Here is an 18,482-nt window from a genome sequence, read left to right as displayed (position 1 = left end):
ATACCTCTACCAAAATCTTATTCCAGGCAGAGACTGGAATGAGATGTGCCAATACAATGCGACATTTGCTAAAAGTTGCATTTTGTGTATCTGTATAAAGCTACGTTCCCCGTATGAGTTTTTGGTGAGTTTTTCTACGATGCTTATTTTCGAAAAAAATTAAAATAATCTATTCTACTTAATGGGTGCAGAAATGGTGCAGAATATCTGCAACATCAAAAACTAACCGAAAGCTCATTGTGTGAATGTAGACTTGATCCTGGGCCAGCTATTCCAACAAGGTGGGAATATAACCTAAGGGCGTATTTGCGTGTGAGTATTTGGCCAGTATTTTGTATCAGTATTTTTTTGCCAAAACTAGGATTGAAACTTATAGAGAAAAACTATAATTGGAAGATTGAGATCTGATCTGTGTTTTGGAGACATTCCTGGTTTTTCCATACAAATACTGATGGAATACTGATAAAAAATACTGATGTGTGAACAAAGCCTAAAACATCTGGATTAGAAAAGTTGTCGAGAAAAAATGAAAAAAAAAAACTTAAAAAATAAAAATAATTTTAGAAGTGGTTCAAAATGTAAACAGTAAAGCGCAAATAGTAAAGGCACTAAAAAAAGGAGAAAATTACTCCAGAAAAGTGGAAAAATGGCAATGAAGAATTGAGGCCATAAATCTTACCCACAAGAAAGAAAACTCTCTCTGGTGCCACAACTAGGTGGCTGTCCTTGAAGGGAGGGACAAGATTAGAAAAACTTTTCTTCTAAAATCAGCTCTGCACTTGTCCCTTGGTTGTATCTACTTTTGAGCATCAGCTGAACTACAGTGAATAGGAATGAGCTGAAAAACCACAAACCCTGTGGACCGGTTTAGCCCTGTTGTTTTATGTAAAGCACCATGTTTTCAGCATTTTCCCATGGCGCTCGCGCTGATATCGCATAGGTGAAGGTAGTTCATTTTCTGTGAACTCCCAGGACCTGTCTGATGGCACCGTGAACAGGAGAACTTTCTCACGCTTGCGATGCCATCAGACAGGGAATAGGAGTTCACAGGGAGACACTGAGCACACGCTGCTCAGTGTCTCTGCTAGATGGCAGGCTGCATAGATGCATCATGGAACCATGCAGACTGCCATCTAGATGTAGCAGTGCTGGACCCATCGTGGGACAAATGTATTAGCAGCATCTCTGCGGAAAGGTGAGGAATATTGTTTGTTTTTTTTACTTTTTTGCAGACAACAATGGCGTCAGTGGAATGGGCGAAGTCGTAAGTATGCTCTAACTAAGATTTATTAAATGAGTCTGTGTTATTCTTTCAATTAAAGGACTTTTTTTCTGTGTGTGTGTTTTTATACGATATGTCTATGGGGATAGTAATGGGGGCATCTTATTGACTCCTCTCTATGACTAACTTCTGGGCTTGATGTCTCCTGACTAGTGTTGAGCGATACCGTTCGATACCCAAAAATATCGTATCGGATGGTATCGCCCGATACGAAAAAAATATCGGGTAACGCCGATTCCGATACCGGAAGTCCCATTCAAGTCAATGGGACTTCCGGTATCGGAATTTAAAAAAGCCCTTTATTTCCTTGTTGGCTAATTCTACATAATTGAAAACAAATAAGAATCATGTAGAATGTATTGTGGGAGGTGGAGGAGACATTAACCCCTTCACTACCAAGGGTGGTTTGCACGTTAACTACCGGGCCAATTTTTACAATTCTGACCACTGTCCCTTTATGAGGTAATAACTCTGAAACGCTTCCATGAATCCCGGTGATTCTGACATTGTTTTCTCGTGACATATTGTACTTCATGTTAGTGGTAAAATTTCATTCATATAACTTGCGTTTATTTGTGAGAAAAACGGAAATTTGGCGAAAATTTTGAAAATTCCGCAATTTTCCAAATTTGAATTTTTATGCCCTTAAATCACAGAGATATGGCACACAAAAAAGTTAATAAGTAACATTTGCCACATGTTTACTTTACATCAGCACAATTTTGGAACCAAAATTTTTATTTGTTAGTAAGATATAAGGGTTAAAAGTTGACCAGCGATCTCTCATTTTTGCAACACCATTTTATTTTTACAGACCACATCACATTTGAAGCCACTTTGAGGGGTCTATATGATAGAAAATACCCAAAAGTGACACCATTCTAAAAACTGCACCCCTTAAGGTGCTTAAAACCACATTCAAGGAGTTTATTAACCCTTCAGGTGCGTCACAGGAATTTTTTGAATATTTAAAAAAAATTAACATTTAACTTTTTTTCACAAAAAAAATTACTTCAGGTTCAATTTTTTTTATTTTGCCAAGTGTAACAGGAGAAATTGGACTGCAAAAATTATTGTGCAATTTGTCCTGAGCATGCTGATTCCTGATATGTGGGGGGGAACCACTGTTTCGGCGCATGGCAGAGCTCAGAAGGGAAGGAGCGCCGTTTGACTTTTTCAATGCAAAATTGGCTGGAATTCTGATCGGACGCCATGTCGCGTTTGGAGAGCCCCTGATGTACCTAAACAGTGGAAACCCCCCACAAGTGACCCCATTTTTGAAACTAGACCCCCTAAGGAACTTATCTAGATATGTGGTGAGAACTTTGAACCCACAAGGGCTTCACAGAAGTTTATAATGTACAGCGGTACAATTAAAAAATCATATTTTTTCCACAAAATGATCTTTTCACCCCCAATTTTTATTTTCCCAAGGGTAACAGGACCCTAAAAGTTATTGTGCAATTTGTCCTGAGTACGCTGATACCCCATATGTGGGTGTAAATGACTATTTGGGCACATGGCAGAGCTCGGAAGGCAAGCAGCGCCATTTGACTTTTTTTGGCTGGAATTGAGATCGGACACCATGTCGCGTTTGGAAAGCCCCTGATGTACCAAAACAGTGGAAACCCCCCACAAATGACACCATTTTGGAAACTAGACCCCCCAAGGAACTTATCTAGATGTGTGGTGAGAACTTTGAACCCCCAAGTGCTTCACAGAAGTTTATAATGCCCAGGCGTGAAAATAACAAAAAAATTTTTTTCCACAAAAATGATATTTTTGCCCCAAAATGTTTATTTTCCTAAGGGCAACAGGAGAAATAGGACCCCAAAAGTTATTTTGCAAATTGTCCTGAGTAGGCTGATACCCCATATGAGGGGGTAAAACACTGTTTGGGTGCATGGCAGAGCTTGGAAGGGAAGGAGCACCATTTGACTTTTTCAACGCAGAATTGGCTGGAATTGAGATCAGACGCCATGTTGCGTTTGGAGAGCACCTGATGTGCGCAAATAGTGGAAACCCCCAATTCTAACCCTAGCCCTAACCCTAACCCTAGCCCTAACCCTAACCCTAACCCTAGCCCTAGCCCTAACCCTAACCCTAGCCCTAGCCCTAACCCTAATGGGAAAATGGAAATAAATACATTTTTTTAATTTTATTATTTTTCCCTAACTAAGGGGGTGATAACGGGGGGTTTGATTTACTATTTATGGCGGTTTTTATGTTTGGCAGCTGTCGCACGCTAAAAGACGCTTTTTATTGTAAAAATAGTTTTTGCATCACCACATATTGAGAGCTATAATTTTTCCATATTTTGACCCACCGAGTCATGTGAGGTCTTATTTTTTGCGGGACGAGTTGACGCTTTTATTGGTATCATGTTTGGGCATGTGACATTTTTTGATCGCTTTTTATTTCGTTTTTTGGGACGCAGAATGAACAAAAACCAGCGTTTCATGAATTTCTTTTGGGTGGTGCGTTTACGCCGTTCCGGGTGCGGTAAAATTTATAAGGCGGTTTTATTCTTCGGGTCAGTACGGTTACAGCGATACCTCATTTAGGTCTTTTTTTATGTTTTGGCGCTTTTATGCAATGAAAACAATTTTATATAAAAAATAATCATTTTTGCATCACTTTATTCTGCGAGCTATAACTTTTTTATTTTTTCGCTGATGATACTGTATGGCGGCTCGTTTTTTGCGGGACAAGATGATGTTTTCAGCGGTACCATGGATATTTATATGTGTCTTTTTGATCGCGCGTTATTGCACTTTTTGTTCGGCGGTAGGATAATAAATCATTATTTTTTGCTTCGTTTTTTATTTTTATTTTTTAAGGGGTTCGCTTAAGGGGTTAACTATTGGGACAGTTTTATAGGGCGGGTCGTTACGGACGCGGCGATACCAAATATGTGCACTTTTATTGTTTTTGTTTTTTTTATTTCCAAAAAATGAATTTATTGGGGAATATTTTTTTGTTTTTTTTAATTTATTTAGCGATTTTTTTTTAATTATTTTTACACTTTTTTTTAATTTTTTTTTACTTTATTACAATGTCCCAGGGGGGACATAACTGTCTTGTGACAGATCGCTGATCTGTCACATCACAGATCACTGTGACAGATCAGCGATCTGTCACAGGCACTGCACAGGCTTCCTCATGCCTGCGCTTTGCAGGCACTGAGGAAGCCAGCTTCCTGCAGGCCCCCGGAGGTCCCCGTCGCCATATTGGATCCGGGGACCTGCAGGAAAGGAGCCCCCCGCAGCAGCGCTGCACATTGCGCTGCCGTGGGGGGCTCAGGGAAGCACGGAGGGAGCCCCCTCCCTGCCGATGCTTCCCTTTAACCCCCGGTACACCGCGATCGTGTTTGATCGCGGTGTGCAAGGGGTTAACGTGTCGGGGGCGGTCCGTGACCGCCCCTGACACATTGTGCCGGGTGTCAGCTATGATAATTAGCTGACACTCGGCCGCGATCAGCGGCGCTCACCACGTGGGCGCCGCTGATCGCGATGACGTAATATTCCGTCCATGGTAATTAGGTCCATGGTCACATGGACGGAATATTACGTCAATTGTAGGTAAGGAGTTAAAGGCATAGTGGTTTATTCAAATCACATGGCATAGCATTAATTCCAATTTTTTTTTTCAAGACGTTCGGAGTTAAAAAGATATTGACTATGTTAACTTTTTTATATTTTGTCAGATATGTATGTTTCACAACTTCCATGCTCTTCACCTTCTTTTGTACTTCTCCCACACTTTCTCCTTCATGATCCGCAGCAGTATCATTTTTTTTATCAACTTTTTCTTCACCTTATTCATCTTCTTCTTCTTCACCTTCTTCCCATTATTTTTTTTTCCATTCTTCATATTCTTCTTATTCAGCTATTATTAATTTTCATATGCTATTTCTTCATCTTCTTCCTATTCTTCTTTTTCTTCATTTTCTTATGGTGACAGGCATTCCTGTAGTACTTATCTATAAAAGTTATAAGATTACACCTTACGTTCTGCCTGTCACAAAAGATTTACAACAGGATTTATCCGCGTTCAGTTTGGCCTGCAGCAGCAGGCATTTTCCAGGGGCACCACGAGGAGGAACGGACTCTCCCCCATTTACTGCTTAGTCTTCTTCTGCTTATAATTTTGATATCTTCTATGCTGATTTTTAGTCTTATGCTTAATGTTCTTCTGCTTTCTGTTCTTCTGCTTCTTGTTCTTCTGTCTTTTGTTCTGTATCTTGGTGGTTGTCTTCATGTTCTTTGTCCTCTTGGTCATATTATTTAGGGTCATATTTCTGGTCTTCTTTGGTGTGGTCTTCAGGGTCGTCGTCATGGAGATCAATAAGGATTACCAAAGACAATTTCAAAAAGCTTGATCTTGGAAATGTAGCAGAAGGTACAAGAAGGCTGAGAAACTGGCGAGAACCAGCTGACAGTACTGGAACCCGTAGTGGCAGCAGAAGGAACAAGAGCCAATGGCACTACCGAGGACCAACTGACGGTGCTGGACCACGGTTACTAAGCAGAAGGTACCTGTGCTAAAAAGCACTACCAAGGACCAGCTGTCGGTGCTGGACCTCGGATACCGAGATGGAGGCACCTAGGCCAAAGGCTGTGGCGAGAACCAGCAGACAGTGCTGGCACCCAGATGGGTAGCAGAAGGAACAAGAGCCAATGGCACTACCGAGGACCAACTGACGGTGCTGGACCATGGTTACTAAGCAGAAGGTACCTGTGCTAAAAAGCACTACCAAGGACCAGCTGACGGTGCTGGACCTCGGATACCGAGATGGAGGCACCTAGGCCAAAGGCTGTGGCGAGAACCAGCAGACAGTGCTGGCACCCGGATGGGTAGCAGAAGGAACAAGAGCCAATGGCACTACCGAGGACCAACTGACGGTGCTGGACCATGGTTACTAAGCAGAAGGTACCTGTGCTAAAAAGCACTACCAAGGACCAGTTGACGGTGCTGGACCTCGGATACCGAGATGGAGGCACCTAGGCCAAAGGCTGTGGCGAGAACCAGCAGACAGTGCTGGCACCCGGATGGGTAGCAGAAGGAACAAGAGCCAATGGCACTACCGAGGAACAGCTGACGGTGCTGGACCACAGTTACTAGGCAGGAGGTACCTGTGCTGGAAAGCACTACCAAGGACCAGCTGAGGGTGCTGGACTTCGGATACCGAGATGGAGGCACTAGGCCAAAGGCTCTGGCGAGAACCAGCAGACAGTGGTGGAACCCGGGTGGGTAGCAGAAGGTACCCATTCAAAGCAAAGTAGCCAGGCCGCAAGCCGGCCGCAGTTACCGAAACCCACAGTCCTACAGGGGGTCCATGTCCCATTGGCACTACGGATCCAGCCTTCAGTGCCAGTTCCCGCAGCCCACATAGGAGTCACCTAAGCTGCAGGCACCGTAGAGTCGGCTAACCCGGCCGCAAGACGACAGGACAACGGATTGGTGGCATAGTGACCTTGACACTACCCGGAAACAGCAGGCGTGCTGGAACCAGGCTGGGCAACAGGGAGTACCCATGCCAAAGACACTGCCGAGCACCAACTGGCATTGTTGGAGCCCAGGGACAATCATGGTGTAGGCCGAGGCCTACTTGGTGGCAGTTTTAGCTTGTTTGTAGGCTACAACAGACTGTCAATGTGCTCCAATTAGGCATCTGTCTCCACTCTGTTTCCAGGATTTCACGTGACCACCAACACCGCCAGTTTATGCGTACAGTAGCCGTCTGCCCAATCCACACGTGTTCCTGTGTTACTGGGGTTCTGTAATGTCAGCAGATCCCCTGATGAGCGTCTGCCACTGTCTCCTGCTCTGTCCACATTCCCACCACTTGTAGTGTAAAGGTGGACAGCGCAGGAGACAGTGCCGGACACACATTGGGGGATCTGCTCACGTAACAGAACACCAGGAACACAGGAACAAGTGTGGAATGCGTGGACGGCAACTGTGAGCAGGAACTGGCGGTGTTGGAGGTCAGGGGAAATACTAGAGACAGAGTGGAGACAGAGGCCAAATCAGAGAATGTTTAAATCTGAAGTAGTTACAATTTGGAGGCAGCAGCAGTTTGCCCTCCACACAGCAGGGGATCAGCTGACGTTACCAAACCCCACTTTCACATGAACGAGTGTTTATTTCTGTGTGGACAGCACTTCCGAGCAACAACTGAATGATGTTGGAGCCCAGGGATAGTCATTTTGTAGGCTGAGGCCTACTTGGAGGCAGTTTAAGATATGACGTTGTTTGAATTTGGAGGAAGCAGCAGTTTGCCCTCCACACAGCAGGGGATCAGCTGACGTTACTGACCCCCACTTTCACATGAACGAGTGTTTATTTCTGTGTGGACAGCACTTCCGAGCAACAAATGACGATGTTGGAGCCCAGGGATAGTCATTTTGTAGGCTGAGGCCTACTTGGAGGCAGTTTAAGATAAGACGTTGTTTGAATTTGGAGGAAGCAGCAGTTTGCCCTCCACACAGCAGGGGATCAGCTGACGTTACTGACCCCCACTTTCACATGAACGAGTGTTTATTTCTGTGTGGACAGCACTTCCGAGCAACAACTGACGATGTTGGAGCCCAGGGATAGTCATTTTGTAGGCTGAGGCCTACTTGGAGGCAGTTTCAGATAAGACGTTGTTTGAATTTGGAGGAAGCAGAAAGTTTGCCCTCCACACAGCAGGGGATCAGCTGACGTTACCGAACCCCACTTTCACATGAACGAGTGTTTTTTTCTGTGTGGACAGCACTTCCGAGCACCAACTGGTGTTGTTGGAGCCCAGGGACAATCATGGTGTAGGCTGAGGCCTACTTGGTGGCAGTTTTAGCTTGTTTGTAGGCTACAACAGACTGTCAACGTGCTCCAATTAGGCATCTGTCTCCACTCTGTTTCCAGGATTTCACCTGACCACCAACACCGCCAGTTTATGCGTACAGTAGACGTCTGCCCAATCCACACGTGTTCCTGTGTTACTGGGGTTCTGTAATGTCAGCAAATCCCCTGATGAGTGTCTGCCACTGTCTCCTGCTCTGTCCACATTCCCACCGCTTGCAGTGGGAAGGTGGACAGCGCAGGAGACAGTGGCGGACACATATTGGGGGATCTGCTGACGTTACAGAACCCCAGTAACACAGGAACACGTGTGGAATGCGTGGACGGCAACTGTGAGCAGGAACTGGCGGTGTTGGAGGTCAGGGGAAATACTAGAGACAGAGTGGAGACAGAGGCCAAATCAGAGAATGTTTAAATCTGAAGTAGTTACAATTTGGAGGCAGCAGCAGTTTGCCCTCCACACAGCAGGGGATCAGCTGACGTTACCGAACCCCACTTTCACATGAACGAGTGTTTATTTCTGTGTGGACAGCACTTCCGAGCAACAACTGACGATGTTGGAGCCCAGGGATAGTCATTTTGTAGGCTGAGGCCTACTTGGAGGCAGTTTAAGATATGACGTTGTTTGAATTTGGAGGAAGCAGCAGTTTGCCCTCCACACAGCAGGGGATCAGCTGACGTTACTGACCCCCACTTTCACATGAACGAGTGTTTATTTCTGTGTGGACAGCACTTCCGAGCAACAACTGACGATGTTGGAGCCCAGGGATAGTCATTTTGTAGGCTGAGGCCTACTTGGAGGCAGTTTAAGATAAGACGTTGTTTGAATTTGGAGGAAGCAGCAGTTTGCCCTCCACACAGCAGGGGATCAGCTGACGTTACTGACCCCCACTTTCACATGAACGAGTGTTTATTTCTGTGTGGACAGCACTTCCGAGCAACAACTGACAATGTTGGAGCCCAGGGATAGTCATTTTGTAGGCTGAGGCCTACTTGGAGGCAGTTTCAGATAAGACGTTGTTTGAATTTGGAGGAAGCAGCAGTTTGCCCTCCACACAGCAGGGGATCAGCTGACATTACCGAACCCCACTTTCTCATGAACGAGTGTTTTTTTCTGTGTGGACAGCACTTCCGAGCACCAACTGGCGTTGTTGGAGCCCAGGGACAATCATGGTGTAGGCCGAGGCCTACTTGGTGGCAGTTTTAGCTTGTTTGTAGGCTACAACAGACTGTCAACGTGCTCCAATTAGGCATCTGTCTCCACTCTGTTTCCAGGATTTCACCTGACCACCAACACCGCCAGTTTATGCGTACAGTAGCCGTCTGCCCAATCCACACGTGTTCCTGTGTTACTGGGGTTCTGTAATGTCAGCAAATCCCCTGATGAGTGTCTGCCACTGTCTCCTGCTCTGTCCACATTCCCACCGCTTGCAGTGGGAAGGTGGACAGCGCAGGAGACAGTGGCGGACACATATTGGGGATCTGCTGACGTTACAGAACCCCAGTAACACAGGAACACGTGTGGAATGCGTGGACGGCAACTGTGAGCAGGAACTGGCGGTGTTGGAGGTCAGGGGAAATACTAGAGACAGAGTGGAGACAGAGGCCAAATCAGAGAATGTTTAAATCTGAAGTAGTTACAATTTGGAGGCAGCAGCACTTTGCCCTCCACACAGCAGGGGATCAGCTGACGTTACCGAACCCCACTTTCACATGAACAAGTGTGTTTTTCTGTGTGGACAGCACTTCCGAGCACCAACTAGCGTTGTTGGAAGCCAGGGACAATCAGGGTGCAGGCCGAGGCCTACTAGGAGCCAGGTGTAAATCTGAGGTTGTTTGACTGTGGAGGGAGCAGGACACTTTGCCGTACACACAGCAGGGGATCAGCTGACGTTACTGACCCCCACTTTCACATGAACAAGTGTGTTTTTCTGTGTGGACAGCACTTCCGAGCACCAACTAGCGTTGTTGGAAGCCAGGGACAATCAAGGTGCAGGCCGAGGCCTACTAGGAGCCAGGTGTAAATCTGAGGTTGTTTGACTGTGGAGGGAGCAGGACACTTTGCCATACACACAGCAGGGGATCAGCTGACGTTACTGACCCCCACTTTCACATGAACAAGTGTGTTTTTCTGTGTGGACAGCACTTCCGAGCACCAACTAGCGTTGTTGGAAGCCAGGGACAATCAGGGTTCAGGCCGAGGCCTACTAGGAGCCAGGTGTAAATCTGAGGTTGTTTGATTGTGGAGGGAGCAGGACACTTTGCCGTACACACAGCAGGGGATCAGCTGACGTTACTGACCCCCACTTTCACATGAACAAGTGTGTTTTTCTGTGTGGACAGCACTTCCGAGCACCAACTAGCGTTGTTGGAAGCCAGGGACAATCAGGGTGCAGGCCGAGGCCTACTAGGAGCCAGGTGTAAATCTGAGGTTGTTTGATTGTGGAGGGAGCAGGACACTTTGCCATACACACAGCAGGGGATCAGCTGACGTTACTGACCCCCACTTTCACATGAACAAGTGTGTTTTTCTGTGTGGACAGCACTTCCGAGCACCAACTAGCGTTGTTGGAAGCCAGGGACAATCAGGGTGCAGGCCGAGGCCTACTAGGAGCCAGGTGTAAATCTGAGGTTGTTTGACTATGGAGGGAGCAGGACACTTTGCCATACACACAGCAGGGGATCAGCTGACGTTACTGACCCCCACTTTCACATGAACAAGTGTGTTTTTCTGTGTGGACAGCACTTCCAAGCACCAACTAGCGTTGTTGGAAGCCAGGGACAATCAGGGTTCAGGCCGAGGCCTACTAGGAGCCAGGTGTAAATCTGAGGTTGTTTGACTGTGGAGGGAGCAGGACACTTTGCCGTACACACAGCAGGGGATCAGCTGACGTTACTGACCCCCACTTTCACATGAACAAGTGTGTTTTTCTGTGTGGACAGCACTTCCGAGCACCAACTAGCGTTGTTGGAAGCCAGGGACAATCAGGGTGCAGGCCGAGGCCTACTAGGAGCCAGGTGTAAATCTGAGGTTGTTTGACTGTGGAGGGAGCAGGACACTTTGCCATACACACAGCAGGGGATCAGCTGACGTTACTGACCCCCACTTTCACATGAACAAGTGTGTTTTTCTGTGTGGACAGCACTTCCGAGCACCAACTAGCGTTGTTGGAAACCAGGGACAATCAGGGTGCAGGCCGAGGCCTACTAGGAGCCAGGTGTAAATCTGAGGTTGTTTGACTGTGGAGGGAGCAGGACACTTTGCCATACACACAGCAGGGGATCAGCTGACGTTACTGACCCCCACTTTCACATGAACAAGTGTGTTTTTCTGTGTGGACAGCACTTCCGAGCACCAACTAGCGTTGTTGGAAGCCAGGGACAATCAGGGTGCAGGCCGAGGCCTACTAGGAGCCAGGTGTAAATGTAAATCTGAGGTTGTTTGACTGTGGAGGGAGCAGGACACTTTGCCATACACACAGCAGGGGATCAGCTGACGTTACTGACCCCCACTTTCACATGAACAAGTGTGTTTTTCTGTGTGGACAGCACTTCCGAGCACCAACTAGCGTTGTTGGAAGCCAGGGACAATCAGGGTGCAGGCCGAGGCCTACTTGGTGGCAGTTTGTGATTGTTTCTAGACTACTACTAACTGTCAATGTACTCCAATTAGGCCTCTGTCTTCACTCTGTTTCGAGTATTTCCTCTGGCTTCCAACCACGCCAGTTGCTGCTCTGAAATGCCGTCTGCACAACCCACACTTGTTCCTGTGTTACTGGGGTTCTGTAACAGCAGCTTCTCCCTAGAGGTGAGTCAGGCAATGTCTCCTGCTCTGTCCACATTTCCACTACAAGTAGTGGGAATGTAGACAAAGCAGGAGACATTGCCGTGCTCACCTCTGGAGATGAGCAGATGTTACAGGACCCAGGTAACACAGGAACAAGTGTGGATTGTGCAGACTTGAGAGCAGAAACACGCGGTGTTGTAGGCCGGAGGAAATACTCAAAACAGAGTGGAGACAGAGGGCAAATCAGAGAACATATTAAATCAGAGGTAGTCAGAAGTTGTAGGCAGCAGGAGAGTTTACCGTACACACAGCAGGGGATCAGCTGACGTTACCGAACCCCACTTACACATGAGCGAGTGTTTTGTCTGTGCGGACAGCACTTCTGAGCACCAACTGGCGGTGTCGGAGCCCAGGGAAAATCAGGTAGTAGGCCGAGGCCTACTTGGAGCCAGGTGTAAATCTGAGGTTGTTAGACTGTGGAGGGAGCAGGACACTTTGCCGTACACACAGCAGGGGATCAGCTGACATTACCGAACCCCACTTACACATGAGCGAGTGTTTTGTCTGTGTAGACAGCACTTCTGAGCAACAACGGGCGTTGCTGTAGCCCAGGAAATAAAGTTCAGGTCATAGAAACATGAACACAACAGGAGACCTGGATCCTGTTGCCAGCCAATTATTTATTCTGGAAGAGGACTGGCAAATTCAGGTGAGATCCAGGCCTTGTTCATTTTCAGAAAAGTAAGCCGGTCAACATTATCGGCGGATAGTCGCGTGCGACGGTCTGTTACCACACCACCTGCAGCACTAAAGACACGTTCCGATAATACACTGGCAGCAGGGCAAGCCAGCACCTCCAATGCATACTGGCTAAGCTCTGGCCATGTATCCAGCTTAGAGACCCAATACTTGAACAGGGAAGAGCCGTCTGGGAGAACACTAACAGGGCAAGACAAGTAGTCTGTCACCATCTGACGGAAACGTTGCCTCCTGCTGACTGGAGCCGTCTGTGATGGTGTAGCCGTTTGTGGTGGTCCCACAAAACTTTTCCACATTTGGGCCATACTGGCCTTGCCTTGTCCTGCGGCACTGCCTCTGCTACCTCTTTGTGCAGAGCTTCCTCCACTGCCTCTACCCACATGGCTGCTTTGAAAAGCACCACCAGCAACACTTGCGGGGGGAATGGAGAACATGATGGCCTGCACAAGTGTTTCTTGGTACTCCCGCATTTTTCGCTCCCGGTTCAACTGTGGTATGAGGCTTTGTAAGTTGTCCTGGTAGCGAGGATCTAGGAGGGTGTACACCCAATAATCAGCCGTGTGGAGAATGTTGGCGATGCGGCGGTCATTTAACAAGCACTGCAGCATGAAATCAACCATGTGCTGCAGACTGCCAACTGTACCGGAAACACTGTCCCCAGCTTGAGGCAGCATCTCTGCCTGCTCAGCATCACCCCACCCTCGCTGTACACACTGACTACTAGAGCCTTGTGTACCTCCCTCCTCTGGAGAGATGTGTTCCTCCTCCTCCATTGACTCCTCGTCATCCTCCTCACTAAGTGTCCCCTGCCTGGGCCTTTGTGTGGAAGCACGTTGCACAGACTTGCCAGAAGCAGATGGCATTTCTGACTGCTCATCCTCGACCTCTTCAAAAACCTCCTCACTTAGTGCTTGTAAGGTTTTTTGAAGCAGACAGATGAGGGGGACAGTCATGCTGATTAGTGCATCATCTGCACTGGCCATCCGCGTGGAGTCATCGAAGGCAGGCAAAACTTGTCAGATGTCCCTCATAGTGGCCCACTCAGTGGTGGTGAAGTGTGTCCGGCGCACAGTGCGACTTGTTTGCGCCTGATGCAGCTAGTACTCCATTACTGCTGCCTGCTGCTCACACAACCGCTCCAACATATGTAACGTTGAATTCCACCTGGTGGGGAGGTAACATATGATGCGATGTTCTGGCAGGCGGAATCGGCGTTGCAGAGATGCAATGCGCGATCTTGCCATGCTGGAACGCCGCAAGTGAGCACACTGTAGGCGAACCTTGTGCAGCAGTGCATCAAGATCCGGATAGTCCCTCAGAAAGCTCTGCACGACCAAATTGAGCACGTGTGCCAGACATGGTATGTGAGTGAGGTTGCCTAGGCCCAGAGCTGCCACTAGATTTCGGCCATTGTCACTCACTACCAAACCTGGCTGGAGATTCGCTGGCACAAACCACACATCGCTCTCCTGCTTGATGGCATTCCAGAGCTCCTGTGCTGTGTGGCTCCGATTCCCCAAAGAAATTAATTTAAGGACGGCCTGTTGACGTTTGGCCACACCTGTTCTCATATCTTGCCTAACAGGCTCACGCAGTGCTGATTCCGAGGAACTAGAGTAGGAGGAGGACTCAATATGTACAGACTGCATTCCTGCAATCCTTGGAGTTGGCAGAATACGTACAGAGCCACTCTCCAGATCTGTACCCGGCTCCACAACATTGACCCAATGGGCAGTGAGGGAAAGGTATCGTCCCTGTCCATGGTTACTGGTCCACGCATCGGTGGTCAGGTGGACCTTGCTACTGACGGCATTTAGTAGCGCATTTTTAATTTTTCCCTGCACATGCTTTTGCAGGGCAGGGACGGCTTGCCTGCTGAAATAAAAGCGGCTGGGCACATTGTATTGTGGAACTGCCAATGACATAAAGTTCCGGAAGGTGTCAGTCTCCACCAGCCTGAATGACAGCATCTTAAGGGCCAGTAGTTTGGCAATGCCGGCATTCAGAGCCAGTGCTCGGGGATGGTTTGCCGAGTATGGCCGCTTTTTCTCCCATGCCTGTGCTACCGATTGGTGGTGAGTGGCCTGGGAGTGTGATGATGACTGCGAACGTGGTTCAGTGGGTGGAATTTCACTGGGTCTCTGGACAACAGTGGCAGTGGTTCTTCCATGGCGTTCCAGTGAGCAAGCCGAACCAGCTGTGTGTGAGCTGGAGGAAGAGGCCCCAACACGAGCTGAAGAGGTGGTAGGTGCTGCTGAAGGTTGGCCTACATCTTCAGTGTGTCTGTGTAACTCCACCTCGTGCTTGGTACGCACATGTTTCCACATATTAGTGGTATTGAGGTTGGTCACATTTTTCCCTCGTTTCACTTTCTGATGACACAGCTTGCATTTGACAAAGCAAATGTCATCTGCAACTGTGTAAAAAAAAGACCACGCACTGCAAGTCCTGGGAGCGCCCGTTTTGTGTTTTGGAAGAGGATTGCTCCTCACGGGTGCCAAAGTGGAGGCTACAGGCAACCAAGTCTGCCCCCGCCCTCTCCCTCCTCTTTTGGCCGTTCGGGGAATCTCTTCCTCAGAGCTGCTCCCACCACCTTCCTGTGGTTGATGCCATGATGGGTCAAGGATCTCATCATCTCCACTCCCCTCTTCAAGCACCGGCTGGTCCTGGGTTGTCTCGCCAGCACCGTACGCACCAGAAATTGGCAACTGAGTCTCATCATCATCAGATGAGCACTGAGGTGTGCTGACAATAGGCACTGGCCCACCCGCCTCTTCAGATTCAGAGGGACAAAGCAGTTGCGCATCACTGCATACTCCCTCTTCTTCACGCTCTAGAATGCTGCTTGGCTGGCCACCTCTTTCCAAGCCAACAGATTCTGAGAACAGAAGTAAAGATTGAGATGGCTCCTGTCCAGGGCTCTCAGACTGCCTGGGCAATTTGGCAGGTGGTGAAGAGACAGATGGTTGCTCTTCAGTGCTCTGGCCTTGGGAGGATGCGGAAGTCATTGAAGTGGATGCATTAGCTGCCATCCATCCGACAACGGCTTCAATTTGTTCGTCACGCAGCAGTGGGGTACGGTGAGGTCCTACAAAGCTGCGCATGAAGGACTGTTGCCTGGTAAAAGTGGGGGATGCCGGGTCACTGGTGGCCGCAGCAGACACCGAATCCCCACATCCTTTCCCTGCTGAATCCCCCCGTCCTCTCCCTGCTGAAACTCCACGGCCACGACCACGTGCCTTACTCCCTGCCTTCTTCATCTTGGTAGACTGATAGATAGGCAGAAAAGTAAAAAAGGGGTGGCTTAGTGTTCTTATTCCTGAACACCTGCTAACCAGTATAAGAAACACTAATTTGGCTAAGAGTGTGTGTACTACACTTTAATATGATCTAATGTGGCCTAGACAACTGTAAAGTGGAGTGTTTGGTGAACTTTATTTCCTTTTTTTTTTGGGGGGAGAAAAGGATGTGACCCAAGTTTGAAAGCTATAGTATCACAAACTTTTTGGAGCGATTACAATGCAGGAAGCTAACCTACAATGCATTTGATGAGGCTCCAAAAAATAGGGTGCTACTAGTCTGTCTGGCTGGCCCTGAAGTGCACAAGCCAGCAAAAAGGCTCCTCTATCTAATCCTATATAGTGTTTGCAACCAACCAATGACAATGGATGCGGTTGGAAGGACACTAATATAGGAGCAAAAATCTGGCTAAATTAGCTGCAAAAAAAGGACTATGTATGAGGCAGTGACGCACGCTGAGCGGACTACAGCTAGCGGTGGCTGTAGAACACACTGCAACGTGAGCTGCACTCACACACAGAGAGACCTATCAGACAGCCAAAAACAATGCAGAGAAATGGGCTATAGCACTGAAAGGCTGCTAAAAGGCTCCGTTGTCCACTCCTTTAGTGTTTGCAACCAATGTATATGGATACGTATGGAAGCACACTATACAGGAGAAAAAAAAAGCAGCAATAAAAGAAAAATGTGTATGAGGCAGAGACACACGTTGGGCGGCCTACAAGCAGACGTGCCTGCAGGACACACTACACAGCGTGGGTCTGCACTCACACAGCCCTTGCAGACAGCTATTAAAACAGCGCTGCTGGGCTACAAAAATGCTACAGTGGTGGATTATGTAGCCTGGGTAGAGCAATAGATATTTTGGATGATCGCTATTTCTAACTGTCCCTCACAGTCTTCAACAGCAGCCTGTCCCTAACTGAATTCACAGCAGAGTGACCAGAAATGGCGGCTGCAGCGGTTTTTATAGTGCATCATGACATCATTTCAGCAGCCAATCACAGCCATGCCAGTAGTTAACATGCCTACATGCCTAACAGGATGTGCCCACACTTCTGAGGATCCCCATTGGCTGAATCAAATCGAGCGGGCTCCTAGCATTATGGGAACTTCCGATTCCGGTATTCGATATGAAAAAAGTATCGGAACTAAGTATCGGAATTCCGATACAGCTAATATCGGCCGATACCCGATACTTGCGGTAACGGAATGCTCAACACTACTCCTGACAATAGAATGGTGACGTTAACCCCCCCAACTATCATCCCACTTGCCACCGCTACAGGGAAAGTTGGAAGAGCGAGGCTAAGTGCCAGAATTAGCACAATTTAGAGATGCACCTTTTCTGGGGCAGCTGAGAGCTGAAGTTTTTAGCCTAGGGGGGCCAGTATCCATGGCCCCTTCCTACGCTATTAATATCAGCCCACAGCTGTTTGCATAGCCTTTGCTGGTTATTAATTATAGGGGGACCCTATGTCATTTTTTTAGGGTCCCCATTTTAATATCCAGTAAAGGCTAAGTATACAGTTGTGAGCTGACATTAATCGCCTGGGAAGTTCCAGAGGTATTACCCCCTTCCCAGGCTATGAACATCTGCCCCCAGCCTTCCACTTTCCCTCTGCTGGTTAAGAAAATTACCCTGGAGCCCCTGCCATTTTTTTCAGATAAATTATCTTTTATTAATTAAATACATATACATTAAGCTTCACACACACTGTACTAATTGTATTTGTCACTGACATCTTTATATCCACCTATTTTATGTGTATTTACTGTATGTAATCTATCTGTTCTATGCTGTCGGTTCCTGCTGTGATTTTACACTACGAGGCTGCTAAATTGCCGGCTTTTCATCTATCTATCTATCTATCTATCTATCTATCTATCTATCTATCTATCTATCTATCTATCTATGTAATGCATATACATACAGTGGGATAAATAAGTTTTTGATCCCTTGCTGATTTTGTAAGTTTGCACTGACAAAGACATGAACAGTCTATAATTTTAAGGGTAGGTTAATTTTAACATTGAGGAGGTGTACGGAGCAGAGCCGTGTGTGTAGGAGGTGTATGGAGCGGAGCCGCGTGTGTAGGAGGTGTACAGAGTGGAGCCGCGTGTGTAGAAGGTGTACGGAGCGGAGCCGCATGTGTAGGAGGTGTACGGAGCAGATCCGCGTGTGTTCGAGGTGTACGGAGCGGAGATGTGCATGTATTTTGGCATGGGGGGGCCCTATTTGAAAGTTCGCACCGGGGCCCTTAACTTTGTAGTTACGCCACTGAAAATCAGACAGCACTCGCATGGTCTGAATGCTGTGCATTTTTTTTTCTTGCACCCATAGGCTTGCATTGGCGAGTCTTGGCTGAGTCTCGGTGACAATCGCAGCATGATGCTTTTTTATACACACGCTGAATACGCCTGAGAAAATAAACGGTGATGTGAGCTGCTCCATAGATTAACACTGGTCCGAGTGGTGTGTGATGTTTTCTTGCATAGCACTCGCCT

The 18,482-nt window shown here is 47.6% G+C and overlaps 1 protein-coding gene across 1 annotated transcript in view; it reads left to right on the top strand.

Moving 5' to 3' along the window:
- Positions 1-18,482, top strand: part of PDE11A (phosphodiesterase 11A) — an 825,102-nt gene that overhangs the window by 659,383 nt on the left and 147,237 nt on the right. The window lies entirely within an intron of this gene.

This window comes from Dendrobates tinctorius, unplaced genomic scaffold (assembly GCF_039654945.1).
Source record: "Dendrobates tinctorius isolate UK_male_01 unplaced genomic scaffold, ASM3965494v1 ptg000056l, whole genome shotgun sequence".
Taxonomy (NCBI): domain Eukaryota; kingdom Metazoa; phylum Chordata; class Amphibia; order Anura; family Dendrobatidae; genus Dendrobates; species Dendrobates tinctorius.
The sequence above is the reverse complement of the archived record's forward strand: the minus strand, read 5'-3'. Positions and strand labels throughout refer to the sequence as shown.